This window comes from Gossypium raimondii, chromosome 9 (genome assembly GCF_025698545.1).
Source record: "Gossypium raimondii isolate GPD5lz chromosome 9, ASM2569854v1, whole genome shotgun sequence".
Lineage (NCBI taxonomy): Eukaryota > Viridiplantae > Streptophyta > Magnoliopsida > Malvales > Malvaceae > Gossypium > Gossypium raimondii.
The window spans coordinates 23,425,142-23,442,108 of NC_068573.1; the positions used below are offsets into that span (position 1 = coordinate 23,425,142).

The 16,967-nt window shown below is 33.6% G+C and overlaps 1 non-coding gene across 1 annotated transcript; it reads right to left on the reverse strand.

The window, feature by feature from the left end:
* Positions 1-13,512: 13,512 nt before the first annotated feature.
* LOC128032952 (small nucleolar RNA R71) lies at positions 13,513-13,619 on the reverse strand. Its single transcript, XR_008189291.1, has one exon. It is a non-coding gene; the product is annotated as a small nucleolar RNA R71 (small nucleolar RNA).
* Between the last annotated feature and the right edge of the window lie 3,348 nt (positions 13,620-16,967).

The following is a 16,967-nucleotide window of genomic DNA, read 5'->3' on the forward strand; positions in this document are numbered from 1 at the left end:
TGCTATTACAGCTTCCATCCTATTGTTGTTCTTTGTCTAATGGGAGTTCTATTTCTGGTTAGGAGAACTTTAAGCGACTGTAATAATTCTGGGCGGTGCCGTTTAATTGCAAATCTACTATGGTTCATCGAAGGTAAGGTTGTCTATAGTTTCTGGAAATTGTTTGTTCTTAGTGCTTTGTTTAAAAGTGACTGATTGGAGGGTTACTTCTGTTTCCTACTTGGTTGCAGTCGAATTATTGTTCCTTTGGCCTCTGTTTTTGCCTCTTTCAATAGTCGTTTACGTTTTCACGCATTCAGATTCGATCAAACAGTAATGGGCTGTTGATTGACACCTTGGCAGTTGGGAATCGCCATTTTGTTTTTGTCTGAGGTCTTGGAGTGCTCGTGGTTGGGTTAGCAGTGGAAACAGACCAGGTTAGTAACCACAACACTAGAGACTGAAATCGGCAAAAAGCTGAAAAGTGAGACTGTCGACACCATACGAGCGTGTGGCCGGCCGTGTGGTTGGCCGTGTGATCAAACATCGGCGTGTGATCGACGAGGCTGGCCATGTGGGCCACACAAGCGTATGGGCCTACACGGTGAACCACACGGGCGTGTGAGATTATTGGGCCAGGTCGTGTGATACACATGGCCAAGGTCATTTTGGGCTGTGTGGGCCACACGGGCATGTGGCCGGCCGTGTGATCGAACATAGGCGTGTGATCGACGAGGCTGGCCATATGCGCCACACAAGCGTATGGGCCTACACGGGTGAACCACACGGGCGTTTGGGATTATTGGGCCAGGTTATGTGATCCACATGGCCAAGGTCATTTTGGGCTGTGTGGGCCACACGGGCATGTGGGCCCATTTTTCACTGTTTTGATGTTCAGGTTGCATGGGTCTCCCGAGACAACTGTGAACCTACTGTAGGGTCGGTAAGCTTACCTACACCCCTAATTGATTGAATGACTATTATATCCATGTACGATATATATATTTATGACTGTATGTTGAGCATGCTGTTAAAACTGTACTGAATGCATGTATGATACCATAATTTGACATGACATGATTGTATGATGCATTGCATGGAGATGGGTTTATATTGATGGGAGGAACTGTACTGAAAGGCTTCGAGCCTAACTTACTGGCAGCTTAGCTGCATATTACTGTATAATATCGCATCCGGTGCTACTTGGAGTGTAGGGATCGGTGGGTTGATTATATCCCCACATGGAGTGTTGGGTTGGATGAAGATAGAGTGTAGAGGCTAGCTGGGTAGGATTTTGTGATCGCATAACTGATACTATACTGATTACTGATACTTTAATAGGCCAAGGCCTTAATGCATGACTGCACCTGTACTGAAATGGGCTAAGGCCCTAACTGAAACTGGATCTGATACTGAAAAAGGGATTAGGCCCAGATTGTGATTGCTTTCTATCTGCTTGTATATATGGGATTACACACTGAGTTTTCGTAAACTCACCCTTCTGATTTATCTATACATGTAATCCCCAGTCACAAGAGAATCGGTGCTGCGGAGGACTCAACGGTGGCCACACGATCTACTTCATTCCATTTAAGTGTTTAATTTTGATTTTGATTTATGTTGGGGATTTTACTATACCATGGCCTCTTTGGATTTATATTTTTAATTTGGGGTTTTTATTGTTTTGATTTATATCTACTAGTAGTAGGGATAATCAAGTTTTCAAAAAGAACCAAATGTTTTAACAAAATTCACTCAAATATGCAATGTTTTAAAAAGCTTCCGTAATAAGTGACGTTTTGAAAATTAATAACATTTTGAAAGAGAGTAACTTTATGAATTACGTTTTGAAAATGAACGAATCGTCTTGGAATTAACATAAGATTTTGTCAAGAGGTTATATAGGTAAGAGGTTTTTTGCGACAACTCACTTTTTCGAAAAACACTACCATGTGACATTACCAGATTCGGCCATAACGTCTGGGCCGAGTTTGGGGTGTTACATATTATCATAATGTAGGGATTTCTACTAATCAATGTGCTAAGAAAAGAAATTGAATAATTTAGATTGATAGTGATAGATGAAATCTAGGCAGATTCTTTCCTTGGTATTGTTTCGCTTCTTGGTTTTTACTCGATTATTTTTTGTGTTTTGTTCTTTACTGTGTCTGTTAGTAATTAAATTAGTTAATTTTACTTTTAAATCGATCACTCAAATTATTTGGTTACATAATAGAAAGACAGTAATTACTAGTACTTTTAGTCTTCGCGGGAACGATATCTTTTCTCATCGTAGTTATACAATTAATTGATAGGTGCACTTACCTTAGTCAAATTTTCAATTAGTTTAGTGACACATCACCTAAATCTTTATTATTTTTAATAAAATTTTATCATTTTGGGGGAGCTAAAGTACAATTTTATCATTATTAATTTAAAATTTTATAAATTATAAAGGGCCTAAATAAAAAAATTTCCATTTTAAGGGACCCCGGGGCCCTTGCCAGTTCCACTGGATCCGCTCCTGGTTTTAGATTCTCTTTTTCCCTTCATTTTCTTTTCTTTTTGATTGAGCATCGACATATTTCAATGTTTCATTTTGATTAATTTTTGGGTATGATGCTAATAATTTTAGTATTTATTATCTAAATTCTATATAGGTGGAATGTAAGATCAAAATGCGAGAACAAATAAAATATCTTTTAAAATTTAGGATTATTTTATTTTATTTTTATTATTTTATTTTTATTTAAATATTATTTGTAAATATATTTATTATGAGTTTAATTAAAATTAGTTATTATCCTTTAAATTTATTTAGATAAATATTTAGTTTTACATTGAAAATTTTGTTTAGGGTAAAATATGAAGTACTAATTTTCAGCTTAATTATTGAAAAAAAAAAACCAAAACCAAACAAACAAACAAAGGGGACGTCTTTTTGCTTGGTGGAATACCATAGTGTTTTTTTCCTTTTTGTTTTAAAATTTGCTTTTGCGCTAGTATAGTACTTTCACTCTCTTTTATTACACTTTTTTTTTACTTCGATTTTTTTTAGTTAACTAAATTATATTTTAGCCAAACCTCGAATAAATCTTGGTGTTTGAGTTATGAGATTTAACGTTATATTTAACTTTTCATTCAATTTTCTTTGTTTCAAGAGATAAATAGGATCGTCTCACCATATTATTTTTTAGTCATCTCAATAAGGATCTCTTATACGATGTTGGGAACAATATATAGTTTGTACAAATAATTTGAAGTCAAATTATTCTACTGAAGAACAAATTGGTGTAGTTCAATTGAGAGTGCAGTTGGGTGACGCCATGAGATTAAGTTATCTAATTTAAATGGTCCACGTAGTTGATATCATTAATTAGAATTGAGTTCTTCCAGTTCACAAGGCTACCGACGAATTAAATTGTGGAAGTTGTTTCCAGGGTTGCTCATTTGGTAAGGGTTACTCATCAAGTTGTTCTCACGGTTAATTTGCAATTAAGGAAGAATTAGTGATTATGCTTTTCATCGATTACCATAATATTTGTGAATGAGAAGACATCCATAGTCCATGATCAATTCAGAAATCGAGGCCGACGTTATACCGAGGCTAGAACTTCCATTGATTTGGTTTATTTTATTTAATTTTGAAATCATTATTTATTTATTTTTCCCTTTTTTTAATTTTATTTATTTAATTTCATGATACTTCAATCCACTTTCTCTATTTTACGTAACACTGCAAGTTTCGTGAGTGCAAAACTATCCACGAAGTGCACTGTGAGAAATTCAAATACTATCTAATCAATCCTTATGGAATCAACCCTACATACTATATTATGAATTTTACATTTTATTTTTAAACATAAGATTTATTTTTAATAGATTCGACACATTACCTTTTCTCTCTTTTCTTTTTTTCTTTCTCCTCTCTTTAATTAGGAACTAAAATCAAAGAGGCCCAATGAAGTGGCATCCTGAGGCTATATACCCTTAGCTACTAGAATCTTCCCTCATCAAATCTGAATCTAAACAAAGAGAGATTTTTTTTTTCAGTTTCAAAAGCAAAAGAGCCAAAAATACGATGAAAGAAAACCTTTCTTTAAAAAAAATCAGTTTCAAAAATAAAAGAATTAAAATGTTTAAAGTTCTAATAAAAACAAAAGAAAGAAAGATAAAGATTTTTTTTTATGTTCGACTGTCGTAAAGGGTTTTGAGTTCAAATATTATAATTCTTTTTTTTTTTGCAAAAAGGTGGTCCATCTTTTCATGTTTTTCTATATATGTTACAAATAAAAAGGACATGTTTCATCTTTGTTTGTTTGTGTACTGTGGGCAACCACAATAGCAAACAGGTACAAAGGTTGATGCGTCCTTTTCTTCTTCTTCTTCTTCTTCTTCTTCTTCTTCTTCTTCTTCTTCTTCTTCTCCTCCTCCTCCTCCTCCTCCTCTGTTGTTCTACTCTTCTCTTATCTTCTCTTATGGAAACAAAAAAAAAAACACAATTGTTACTTCTTTTTAAATTGGAGAAAATTAAGTTTAAGGAAAAAAATTTATTTTATTTTCATAAAAAAAATTTTAACTTTTCTCATCCCAACTGGACATCCACATTGGCATGTAAAACTCATTTTAACTGTCACATCGGACTGTGGTTTGGGAGATAACAGATCTTAACAGTAAAGTGATCATTTCTTAACAAAACAATAACGTAAGTGACTTAAACGTAACATTTCAAACATAAGTGACTAAAATGTAACCCGAGGCAAACAAAAGTGACTATTTTAGTGGTTTACCTTAAAATCATTTAAAGCTTCTCTTGGATTATTGTTTAGATCTGAAGTATAAAATCGGTTTTGGATTTGATTAAAATTTTAGTTCAAACTTTAAGTTTAATTAGTTTTTAAGTTTTGAGTTTCAAGATTAGATTTTCAAATTTTTTAAGCTTATCAATTAGATTTTTAAGATTAGGTTGTTTGGAGTTAAGAATTTCAGTTTAGAAACATTAAATACCAAATAATGTTTAAGTATCTTTATATAGACAAATTTCCAAACGAACAATTTCAACAAAATCTCTCAATGTCTTATTTTATTATGTTCAACTCTATGTATTCCTCTATATGTAGAGTACATTGAATGTACAAAAATGGTTATAGCAGAGTTTTTGTTATTCGTATTAATAGCATCTCTAAAAGGAATGTTTTTATGGGGTGCTAACGATTTAATAACTATCTGTGTAGCTCCAAAATATTTCAGTTTATGCTCCCACCTATTATCCGGATATACCAAGAAAAATGTTCGGTCTAATGAGGCTACTACCATAACACCCTAAATTTGACGGATCCGAGAAAAAGCCGAGTAGATATGAATGCTACCTATTTTGACGCACTATTGTAGTGTAGTTTGTCAATTTACAGACTTTTGGTGAACTAAAGTTTGGCGCATACAGTATCTACCCATGGATGTATCTAAGGATTTCATCTCAGGGTATTCTGTAATTAAAGAAAGAGTACAACAAACGAAGAGTAAGCCCTGTGAGAGGTACCACCAAAGGTATAGTACGCCTAGTTTACTTGAACACTGTGCCAAACGAGTTTCATAAAGTGATCTGGTTAGGAACCAATTGAATTGACTAGACAAATAGCATATGTACATGATTTTATTTTATATTTCTCTCGGTTCTTGTAGACCATTTAAAGGAAATTTTTTGTATACGGTCGACACTTGTCAAGATCCACTAAGGGAAAACTGAATATATATATGGTATGAACAAAACATCCAGATGGGTTTTCTTTCTTCTGTTCTACATTCAAGTTGTTCTTTTTTAACCCCAAATATTTTTCTTCTTCTTCGTTAAATTGGAACTAAGGTTTTTGGATTAATCGGTGGATGTTTCAAAATCCTATCAAATCTGATAGCTCTGCATGTTATGATTTTGAAACAGTAAGAATGTTAGAAGTATATGAACTGTAACGCCCCAAATTTTCTAAATTCGTTATTGTGAGAATATGACACAAATATCTGTCAGCTTTAGTGGTTATGTGTTCTGAGAGTGTTTGGGAGGTCCCAAGTTCAAGCCTTTTCAAATTTTGGTATTTTGAACGAATTAGGCCTTACTCTTATTTAGTAGGCTTTTATTTGATTGTTGGGTAAATTACATTAGAATAGCTCCGCTGGTCTAGTGGTTAAATGGTGTGTTATTATGGTGGAGGTCTTGTGTTTGAATCCCTATGCAAGCAAGGGTATTATTTTTTTTGCTCATATTTTGGGATAGAGTTGTGTAATAGGGGGATTCTGAGTAGTGGATGTGTAATGGGAATTAGGGGAGAAGATTAAAAGATTTTGGGGGTTATCGGGATTTTATTTTATTTTTTTCTCATAACCGAATTGACTCTCTTTTCTAAAAAAAAATTTCCATCTATTCTTCTCCCTCTCCTCTTGCCAAAATTCTCTGAGTATTTTCATCTTTTTTCGTTTTTTTCTTTTTCTTGATTTTTCCCTAATCCATTTATTTTCCTTCATTTTTACACGCAATTAATGCTCACTTAGTTTCGGTAAGTGTTTCTCTTCGTTTCTATCATTAATCTCTCAACGACTGAAGTTGTAATATTTTTTTCTGCGATTTAGGTGTAGGGGGAGGCTCGGACTGGTGAATTCAGTATTCTCGTCTTAACAATAGTTAAATGAAGAGTTATCATTGGTGGTAAGTTGGGTTTCGGTTCATTCTTGGTTGTCAATCCGCTTGTAAATCCGTTAAATTGATATTGAGTGTCTTGATTATAGACTTTTGAGTGCTCGAGGACTGTTTTAGCATCAAACAAAACTAGGTGTGTACCCGAAACACAAAAAAAAAAGGGATTCGGCGAAAATCTAAAATTGCTTGCTGTTTGGACAGCAGCAGTAGACTAACTTTGAAAATTTACCATAAATTGTGGAAATTGAATTAGAGATGAAAAAATATGGAATTAAAGATTATTGAGTCTATTTTCTTATAGAAGAAACGGTTTAAGTAATGAAATTGTAAATCGTGAGGTATAATAAACTTTGTGAGACAATGTCAGATTGAATTCGGGTTCCCCTGTTTTGACTTTGGAAAATCATAAAAAATTGGAGAAAAATAATTAGGTATTAAAATTTACATGTTTAAATTACTAATGATCCTATTTTCAATAGAAACAAATGAAAACATCATCAAATTTTTTTACTACGAGATAATTAAGTTTTAGGAAAGAAGGGACGAAGCTGTCAAACAGAAGAATAGGGGTAAGTTTGAAGATTTTACTGTACTTATTGGATGAACCAAAAATTCTAAAAATTTTATGGTAGAAATGTACTTGAGTCTAGTTTCAAATACCTCAAGCGGATCTTAATTCGGAATTCTGTAGCTCAAGATATAAATAATTTAGTAACAGTAACTCAAGTAGACAGCTTTGAAGGAACATATAAGTAAATAGTGAAAACATATATGAATAATTAACTAGCACGGATTACATTAAAAATAGATCACGTGGCCAAGGCCAATTTGGGCCGAGTGGGCCACATGGGCGTGTGAGCCCATTTTTCTGAAAAGTTCTGTAAGGTTGCACGGGTCGCCCAAGTCGACTGTGGACCTACTGTAGGGTCGGTAAGCTTTACTTAGACCCCTATCTGTGTGATCTGTCTGTCTGATTTCTATACCGAGCATGACTTATGATATCTGAATGTATGTACTATTAATAGCATAATGGCATGACATATTTTGTATGTTGCATTGCATCGAGGTAGGTTGATGATATTTGGAGGAAGTGTCTGAAAGGCTATTAAGCCTGTTATCTGGCAGCTAAGTTGCAACCTTCTGATTATGTGCCGCATTTCGATACAGCATGGTGTGTAGGGATGGGTAGGTTGATTTAATCCCCACATGGTGTGTATGGTTGGACGGAGATGGTGTGTAGAGGCTGGTGGGTAGGATTCTGATTTTCTGTATCTACATTCTGTATCTGATATGGGCCAAGGCCCTAATGTATTTCTGAGACTGTATCTGAATGGGCTAAGCCCAAATTGATTCTGTGATGGGCACGGGCCCCAGGCTGTATCTAACTGAATTCTATTGATTATCTGTATGCATATTTTTTGTGGGGATTACACACTAAGTCTTTTAAAACTCACCCTTTCTCTGTCTAATCTGTACAGGTAATCCCTAGACTTTACAGGTCGATGCAGCGGAGGACTCAACGGTGGCCACACGTAAATTTTGGATTATTTTCCGTTAATGCCTAGAATTTATTACTTATTTGGGGTTTTTGATGTATCTTCTGGACTATGGACTGGTTGGCTTTAAATTTGGGACTTTATACGTTTTTTATGGATTTTTTTTAAGCTGCAACTCCACAAAACATGGTTTTTTTTTCTAAAAACTAAGGTTTTTCGTAAATAGAAACAATTTTCCCTAAATTAATTGGTTACAAAAGCTTCCGCTAAGAGACAAGTTTTAAAGCAAATCAACTAGTTTTTTTTTTCAAATTAAATAAAAGCTAACTTACTGTAACGGTTTTTAAACTCGACAATCTTGTCTTCAAATCCCTTTCCATGTGACATCTCCAGATTCGACCATAACGTCTAGGTTGGGTTTGGGGTGTTACATGAACTGTAGGGTGTGAATAAGTGGTTTTGCATGGGGGTTGTCTATAATTGAGATGTTACTAAACTGTTTGTAAATAGGATTTTAATGAAGTTCCATGATCTTTTAAGTTGCTGGTTCAAGAAGGACGATCAAATTTGGAACTCCTAGCTACAGTAAAGGTGAGTTTCAAGTGAGTCTTGAACCTGAATTATGGATATTAATTTACACATGGTTATTCGTATGTTGATGTGTACTCTAATAGTTGATGAGCGTATGTGTGTATAAAGTATTGTAAATGTGTGTATGAAGTATTGTAAGGTTACTGCATGAATAAGATGATGTCTGGTATGAATTCATGTAAAGTCTGATATGAGAAAACATGAATTAGTTAGGTGTGTGAACGAATATAGGTAAGCATATTCTATGGCAAGTGAGTAAACAACCATTTGTGATGTCTTTGGTAGGGCAGGTACATTACTAACTGGACTAACAGACCACGATTTGAAAATATGTATAATATCATGTGGTAGGGACCCATGGCATCATATGACAATGTGATTATTAATGATGTTGCCTCTGGTAAGATGTAAATCGGACTAGCAGAGCACAACATGAAAATATGTATAATACCATGTGGGAGAAACCCCATGACACTCTCTAAGATAGTCCACCGTGGCAGTAAACACATCATCTTATGTTAAGCCTTTGTGGCTGATAAGTGTTAAAAGTAACATGTTTTAACCTCAAATGTGTTTTTAGGTGATTATTCAATGTTAATTGTGAATTTTATGCTTCTAATCCTTTAAATTCATGTTTTAATGCTTGATAAAGCACTTGAGAGCAAAAGGAGCAAAAACTGAAATGTCGGAGCAAGCTGCAAGAGCCACATGGGCTGAACCATTCCACATGACCATGTAACCACAAAGGTGTGTAGTAGGCCATGTTAATTTTGCGGATTGAACACTGAACTTGGAAAATTGTGATTTTTAGGTTTTTTTGGCATTCTAAGATGTATATATGACAAAAATAAGAAAATAGGAGTCAGCTGTCATAAAATATTCAAGAAAACAACTCAAAAAACACCATTGAAACCAAATTTGAAGCAAATTTCTGTCAAGATTGAAGATTCTCAGTTAATTTCTTAGGAAGTTATCATGAGTTTCTTTATTTCTTTTAGTTATAATGTCTCTTGGATGTTTCTATTTTCAAGCATGAACTAATTTTCTAAATATCTAAGGGAGATGAACCCTAAGATGGATTTTGTCGTTTTATTTTTATTTTATGCAATAAATACTTCGTTCTTATTCTCAATTATGTGTGTTTAATTCTTGGTTTGATATTTTTAAATTATCGATGCATGTTTGATGTGCTTAAATCAAAGGTTGAATAAACCCTATTTAAGAGTAGATCTTGCGTAATTGAGTTGAGTTGCATGCAATCCTAGAAATAGAATGGCATAAATCTACTAGATTAGAGTCAAATCTAATAGAGGAATCCATTGCATGAGTTAATGTGATAATAGAGGTTTTAATTGGAAAGAAATTTCAATTAATCAACCTAAAGTTAGTTGCTCTTATTGTTCTGCTTTGTGGTTGTTACTCGATTATTTTTGTGATTTTTTCTTTGCCGTGTTTGTTGGTAATTAAGTTAATCGTGTTTCAACTCTACCAGATTTGTTCCATTATTTCCATAGAACGAGTTTTAAGTCGATCACTCGAATTATTCGATTAAATAATAGAAAGACAGTAATTACTAGTACTTTTAGTCTTCGCAAGAATGATATCTTTACTCACCGAAGCTATACTATTCATTGATAGGTGTACTTGCCTTAGTCAATTTTTTAGTTAGTTCCGTGGAGATCAAGTTTTTGGTGTTATTGTCAGGGGACTAGAATATTAGGAAAACTTTATTTCTATTAGTTTAGCTATTTTTATTTTTATTTTAATATATTTATTTTTAATTTAATTGTTATTGTAATAGCCCAATTGTGCCCAGCCCAACCCAACCCAAACTAAACCAAAAGAAAAGTAAAAATAAAGTCCATTATTAAAGTTCATTTACAAAAAATGGCCCAAACACAAAAATCCTAAAGCTCACTATCTTAAAAATTTTCAAAAACCCTAAGGTTATCCGCAACTCAGCCTCTGCCTCGTCAACGAGTTCGTCGCCCAAGGTCTGACTCTTTCACCAAAATGGCAAGGCATGACTCCCCAACGCCGTTGACCTTGCCATGGACGCCTGCAAAAAGAAAACACAAGGGCAGAAGTGCAACACGCAAAGAACAGTAGAAAAGAAAAAGAAAAATAATAGCCTAAACAGACAAACAACCGAAATATAAGAAAATCAAATACAAAAAGGTTATTTTTTTATTTTTATTTTTCAAAATAAATTTAGGAAATAATAAAAAAAGCCTTTTTTACCTATTTCGATCGTCGATAAGACCCATCTCCGGCTCGAAAAGCCTCAGAGTCCCTCTAGTGCTCCGTTGAGGGCCTCGTCAGAGAGGGGAGAAATCGAAAGGTTTCTTTCTTTACCTTCGGCTCGATTTTCCTAAGCTTTTGGCGATTTTAACCCCAAAACAGGATTCCTTGTAAAAAAAGGGATCAGAAGGGGGTTTTGAAATTTTTCTAGCCACCGGAGATGGTGATCGCCGTTGTCGACAACCGGTGGCCGTGGCGGAGCAACGGCAGCTCCCATGGCCGGCCTAAGGAAAACTTTAGAGGAAAAAAAAAGAGAAAGGAGATTTTTTAAAAAAACAAAGGGAAAATGAATTTTGTTTTTGGAAATTTGAACTTAAATAGGGCATTGGAATGGTGTCGTCTTGGCCTGGTTCCATAAACCCAAAACGACATCATTTTGAGCATGATCCGCCAACCCGACCCCCCTTTTGGATCTACGCGTTTTCTTAAAAAATGGTCTAATTTCCTTTCGAGTACTTTTGCTTTTAAACTTTCTTGAAATCTCGCCCTATGCTATTTTTATTTTGTTTTATTTTTACCCTTTTATTTTATTTTCTTATTATTTAGCCCCCCGACCTATCATATACTTGCCAAAGGAACGGTGCGTTTAATGGGGTTGAGAATAATTTCTCATTTGGTCCCTGTTCCTTTTCGTGTGTTCTATTTTGGTCCTTTATTCTGCACTATTAATTTTTTATTTATTTTATTATAATTTATGCTTTTAATTTAATTTAAATTCCAATTCAATCCTTTCAATCCTTCATTTATTAAATTTCACCCTTTTTATGAATTTATTTATTTATTATTTTTACCCTTTTAATACTTAAAATTTACGACTATTTATATTTCTTTTTTATTGTGCATTTTTCCATTATTATTATTATTATTATTATTATTATTATTATTATTATTATTATTATTATTATTATTATTATTATTATTATTATTATCATCATCATCATCATCATCATCATCATCATCATCATCATCATCATCATCATCATCATCATCATCATCATCATCATCATTTCATTATTCACATTATTATTACCATAAATCGATGTTTTACTTTCATTATATTCACATTATCGCTACTCACTAGCATCGCATTTTATTTTACCTTTTATGTGTTTTCTCTTATTCGTTTATTTATTATTTATTTATTATTCTAATATCATGTTATTTTACTCATCACTATTTTACTTTATTTAGTTAATTACCATGCCATCATGTTAAAATATATTTATTCATTTTTTACGCTATGTCTAAATAAATTAAATATATATTGTTTTAAGAAGTTACCTTCGATCTATCTAACGATAAGAAATATTTGAAAACCAAGGCAATGTTCATTATTTTTGGAATTAGAAGAGTCGTGCTCTTAACTTATGGAGTATGGCCTCTTTCTAAAACCGAAATAATTGAATATTCAATTTTAAAATAGAAAAGCGAGATTTAATTAATGATTAAATGGTGATTATTCTTGTTTTCGAGGATTTAAAGCACCATGTCCTAACTTAAGAGGCATGATATTTTCTTCTCGATTAACTTGAAATAAGGCATTTTCATGAAAATTAATTTAGTTAAGCGCTATTCTAATAAAAAAAATCATGCAAAGAGGGATCGTATTTTAAATTCTCTTCAAATTTTCAATTCTCGACATTAAGACATTAATTAATCAATTAGGTACCAATTTTGGGCGTTATGAGGGTGTTAATCATTCTTCATATGTAACCAACTCCCGAAGCCGTTTTCCAGATTTTTGTAGACCAAAATTAATTTTAATAAATCTAACATTTTATTATAATGACAAAACTTTGAGGTGATCCAATCGCACCTAAATAATAAGGATTGGTGGCGACTCCATTTTCGTTTTTTTAAATAAAAATTCGATTACCAAAAAAAAAATTTTTGATAGTTACATTTTAATTTTTTTTCTTTTGTTTGGTCCATACAGGTTTTTTTTATGACTAGAAGCAACCCATTGGAACCATTAGTTTTTTATAGTGAAATTGAAAAGACTACTTGCAAAAATCGAAAAGAAGTTAAAAAAGCATGGCAAGGTCAACAAATGTTAATAGACGATCAAAAGCAAAAGGACATTACTGTGGAGATGGATAATAACCTTGTTAATCAGCAACCTCCTACACGTCCTGCTCCTTGGACTATGTATGGCTATGCTGAGCCCACTCTGGTTGGGGCTAAATCGAGTATTCTTAAACCAACTATTGTTGCAAACAATTTTGAAATTAAGTTGAACACAATCCAAATGCTCATTTAGCTAACTTTCTGGAAATTTGCGACACATTTGAAATTAATGGCGTTACTAATGATGCAATATGCTTATGGTTGTTCCCATTCGCTTTGAGAAAAAAGACAAAACAGTGGTTAAATTCACTTCCACGGGTTTCCATCACTACCTGGGCTCAGATAACTGAGAAGTTTTTTTTGAAGTATTATCCACCGACCAAAACAATCAAGTTGAGGAGTGACATCTCTTCTTTTATTCAACTTTACCTTGAGAAGCTTTATGATGCATGGGAGAGATTTAAGAATATGTTGAGAAGGTGTCCTCATCATAGACTACATTTATGGCTCTAAGTTCAAACTTTTACAATCGTTTGAACCCCTCGACTAGACAAATGATTGATGCAGAAACTGATGGAACACTGAATAACAAAACACCTAAGGTGGCCCAATAGTTTGTTGAGGAGATGGCATTGAATAATTACCAGTGGCCAACTATATGAGAGTAAAACCTGCAAAGGTAGTCGAAATTTTTGACATCGGTGCAGTCTCTATGTTAGCGAGTTAGGTTGAAGCTCTTGGTAAGAAAATTGATGGTTTGAGTTGCAATAAACAAGTGAATCCAGTAATGCAATGTGAAGCGACTAGAGTAGGAATGATCAGTCTAGAATATTTTCCCTTCAAGTCTAACATGGAGCATGAGCAAGTTGAATTTATGGGTATTAATTCTAGACCTTAAAATAACCCCTATAGTAATAATTATAATCCGAGATGGAGGAATTATCCTAATATTTATTGGGGTGATCAAGGAAATCAAATGTCACAACCCCCTCCGGGTTTTCAGCAACCTTATCAGCAAGAAAAAAAACTGAACCTCGAGGAGATGTTAGCTAAATTTATCTTGATGTCCAAAACTAGATTTCAGAACATTGAGACAGATCTGAAAATTTAGCACACATCAATTCAAGGACTTGAATTAGATTGGATAGCTTGCTAAACTGGTTTAGAAAAGACAACAAGGTAGCTTACCTAGTAACACTGAACCCAACCCAAAATAACATGCAAAAGCAGTTACGTTGAGAAGTGGGAAAGTGTTTTCCGAACCTAAAAAGAAGCTGAAACAAGAAACTGATAATAAAGATGATGGGGTGGTAAAAATGAGAAAATTTAAACAACGGTACTTAAGGAATACAAACCACCAATTCCATATCTAAAAAAGTTGAAGAAAGACCGCATGGACGAATAATTTGGTAAATTTCTTGAACTTTTTAGTGAGCAAGAAGATTCCTATTATTTTATTGATTCTATTGATAATACAATTCAAGATTCCTTGTAGGAAATTGTTCATAGGGACATGTTGGAACTGTGTATTGTTCGAGGTGAGGAGATCAATGGAGATGATTCTATGACAAGTGAAATGAGATTTAATCTGGATGCTAATGAATCTTCACTGAAACAAAAAAAGTTTGAGACTATTAAAGTAAGTAAAAAACTGAAGTTGAAGCCCTCTATTAAAGAACATCCCAAAATTGGAGCTAAAGCAATTACCGAGTCATTTGAAGTATGCATTCATTGGAGAAAACTCTACATTGCTAGAAATTATTGCTTCAGACTTAAAGCTGCATGAGAAAGATGACTTACTACAAATGCTAAAAGAATACAAAAGAGCTATAACCTAGAAGATTTTTTATATTAGAGGGATCAGTCCTTCTTTTTGCACCCATAAGATCTTAATGGAAGACGAGTATAAGCCATGTGTGCAAGCTCAAAGGAGGTTAAATCCCAACATAAAGCAAGTTGTAAAGGTTGAGGTAATTAAACTTCTAGATGTTGGAGTTATTTGTCATATATCTGATAGTACTTAGGTGAGTCCTGTACAAGTTTTTCCTAAGAAAGGAGGCATGATTGTTGTGGCTAATGAGAAAAGCGAGTTGATTCCAACAAGGATAGTCACAGGGTGGAGAGTTTGCATTAGTTAGAGGAAGCTGGACGATGCTATAAGGAAAGACCATTTTCCTCTGCCTTTCATGGATCAAATGTTGGAGAGGTTGATTGTTCACATGTACTACTGCTTTTTGGATGGACTTTCTAGCTATTTTCAAATCCCAATAGCTCCTGAAGATCAAGAAAAGATGATATTTGCATGTCTATATGTTATGTTTTCTTACTGAAGAATTCCTTTTGGATTATGTAATACCTCTGTTACTTTTCAACGTTACACGTTAGCCATCTTTGATGAATTCATGGAAGACATTATGGATGTTTTTATGAATAACTTCTCGATATTCGGTAATTCTTTCCATCTATGCCTTAAAAAATTTGAAATGAGTTTTAATGAGATGTGAGAAAATGAACATTGTGCTTAATTGGAAAAAGTGTCACTTCATGATTCAAGAAGGGATTGTTTTGGGTCATAAAATTTCTAGTAAAAGGACTAAGATTGATAGGGAAAAAAATCAAAACCATCGAGAAACTACCTCCCCCTAATTTAGTTAAGGCTATCAAAGGTTTTCTAGGACATTATGGGTTCTATAAGAGATCTATGAAAGATTTTTCCAAAATAGCGAAGCCTTTAACTAATCTGCTAGAAAAAAAATATGCCATTTTATTTCAGTCAGGAATGTTTAGAGGCATTTAATGTTCTTAAGGAAAAATTAATCAATGCCCCGATTATGGTTGCACTTGATTGGAATTTACCCTTTGAACTAATGTGTGATACGAGTGATTTTGCAGTAGACGCAGTTCTTAGATAGCGAAGAGACAAGCACTTTCAGTCAATCTAATATGCTAATAAGACTTTGACAGACGCACAAGATAATTATACAACTATGGAAAAAGAATTTCTATCTATGGTTTTTGCATTTAATAAATTTAGACCTTATTTAATTTGTCTAAAGTTATTGTGTATACTGACCATTCTGCGCTTTGCTACCTTCTTACTAAACCAGATGGAAAACCTAGACTTATAAGGTGGATTTTATTGTTTCAAGAATTTGATTTGGATATTAGAGACAATAAGGGAGCTGAAAATCTTACAGTAGACCACCTTTCAAGGCTAAAAATCCACATCTTGAGAAGCTTGATGAAGATGCAATATTGCAAATTACTATTTTCTTGAAAAGCAGCTCTATGTGGTAATTGATTCTGAAGGCCCTTGGTTTGCAAATATTGTGAATTACTTGGTTGGTAATATTATATCAAAAGGTTTATTTTTATTGATGTGAAAAACTATTTTTGGGAGGACACTTTTCTTTTTCGTGAGTATGCAGATCAGGTGATTCAATGATGTGTTTTAATACAAGAAGGGAATAAAATTTTGGAGCATTGTCACTTTAGGCCGATGGGAAGACATTAGAATGGGGTTAGAACAACACATAAAGCCCTTAAATTAGGTTTTTATTGGCCCACATTGTTTAAAGATGCTAATAGGTATGTTTCTTCTTGTGATAGATGCCAGAGGACAGGAAAATTTCCAAACATGATGAAATGCCTCAAACTTATATGCTTTCTTGTGAAATTTTCAACATTTGGGGTATTGATTTCATGGGACCGTTTCCTAGTTCTTATGATAATAAATACATACTAGTAGTAGTGGATTATGTGTTGAAATGGCTTGAAGCTCAAGCTTTACCAACTAATGATGCTAAGATGGTAGTCAGATTTCTTAAAATACGGTGTACATCATA